Raw genomic sequence first — 2,150 nt, forward strand, 5'->3', positions numbered from 1 at the left:
AAAAAAAAAAAAAAGTATTTAATATGATACCTTATCAAAGCAAAATTCTTGAGCTGGTTTTGTGATATGGAATGATGTCCCTTTGGAGCTACTAGGGATGGAAAGCAACAGGGCCCTTGCTCTACTTTTTGATTTCTGTGAATCCTTTTTTGATAACATTATTAAGAAGAATTACATAGGCCAGACGCAGTGGCTCATCCCTGTAATCCCAGCACTTTGGGAGGCCGAGGGGGGCAGATCACGAGGTCAGGAGATCGAGACCATCCTGGCCAACATGGTGAAACCTCGTCTGTACTAAAATACAAAAAATTAGCCGGGCGTAGTGATGGGTGCCTGTAGTCCCAGTTACTGGGGAGGCTGAGGCAGGGGAATCGCTTGCACCCAGGAGGCAGAGGTTGTGGTGAGCCAAGATCGTGCCACTGCATTCCAGCCTGGCGACAGAGCAAGATTCCATCTCAAAAAAAAAAAAAAAGAATTACATTTTCAAGCCTAGTTCTAACATTTATCAATGTTTTAAGAGCAGTGCTGAAAAATCTCAAGAAGTTTTTAGAGAAAGGGACTACTATTACAATTATTAAAGATAATTTATCAGCAAATACCAAATTTTAAAATTGAAAATAATTGAAGATAATTTTTAAAATAATGGAATGAGGGGTATGTAATGTTTTTCACTGAATTTAGTGCTTACAGTAAGCCATTTTAAGTGCTTTATGTATTATGTTCTTAACCTTCACAACAACCCTATAAGGTAGGTACTGTTGATTCCTTAATTTATCTCTGAGGAAACGGAGACACTGAAAATTAATGTGTCCAAATTCTCACAGTTAATAATTCCCAGAGCTCTGTTCATATCCTGAATCTTGACAACAAAGCCTGTATTTTTAATAAATGAGAATCTGCCACCTCCCAACATTGTACATGTTCTTTTAGTCTGACTCCCATAGCTAGTAATTTATCATGAATATCTTCCTTCTTTAATTAATATGGGCCAATCCCATCAATAATAATTGCATAATATGCTATAATATAGTGGAACATCATTTATTCAACTTGTTGCCTACTGTTACATATTTGATTTCAGGTTGTCGTAAATTATTCTTTTTTTTTGAGACGGAATCTCTCTCTGTTGCCCAGGCTGAAGTGCAATAGTGCAATCTCAGCTCACTGCAACCTCTGCCTCCCAGGTTCAAGTGATTCTCCTGCCTCAGCCTCCCAAGTAGCTGGGATTACAGGTGTCCGCCACCATGCCAAGCTAATTTTTGTATTATTAGTAGAGATGGAATTTCATCATGTTGGCCAGCCTGGTCTCAAACTGCTGACCTCAAGTGACCTGCCTGCCTCGGCCTCCCAAAGTGTTGGTTACAGGTGTGAGCCACTGCGCCCAGCCAGTAAACTATTCTTTGATGAACTCTCTTGCAATACATCTTTGTATACTTTTACAAATATTTCCTAATGATAAATTCCTAAAAGTGGAATTTCTGGGTTGAATTATGAGACATTTATAAAGTACTCACAATGTGCCAGATCCTGTGCCAGTCCTCAGGGGAAATACAGTGACCAAAATGACATGGTTGGTATCCTTAGGTTGTTTGTTATCTTTCAAGGTAGATAAGCCTTTGCAAGAATAAGACTGAGATAGATGAGGTAAAGGTCATTGAAGAAGTCAGATGGCATGGCTTGAGAGGTCATGGGAAGGAGACAGCTGATTATAGCAAGCATTGTCAGGTCATGGCCAAATAATACCAAACTCATGGGGTTCCTATGGGGTAATGGATTTTATGTAATAAGCATATGCCTTATAGTTTTTATTCTCATGATGTTGATGCAAATGAACAGGACAAGAAGATTCAGCAACTCCTAGGAGGGCCTCATGGCTAAAACAACTCTTTGAGAAGCAAAACAAAAGCTTGGTCAAGAAGTCATGAGAAGTAGCAGCAGTGAAACAAGGCATTAATTGAAGATGTGTAGCCATGTTTATGTAAGCAGAACTCCAACATACATGAACACACTTAGAAATAATGGAGTCAGTTCAAATTTTGGAAGCTAAAATCAACAAAACCAGTAAAAACATAGCAGCGTTTTTTAAGATAGTTTTTTTCTCCAAGTTCAAGGGATGACTACTTTAAAAAGTATCTAACCTATTTAAAGAA

The sequence above is a fragment of the Mandrillus leucophaeus genome, unplaced genomic scaffold, assembly GCF_000951045.1.
Source record: "Mandrillus leucophaeus isolate KB7577 unplaced genomic scaffold, Mleu.le_1.0 Scaffold274, whole genome shotgun sequence".
NCBI lineage: Eukaryota > Metazoa > Chordata > Mammalia > Primates > Cercopithecidae > Mandrillus > Mandrillus leucophaeus.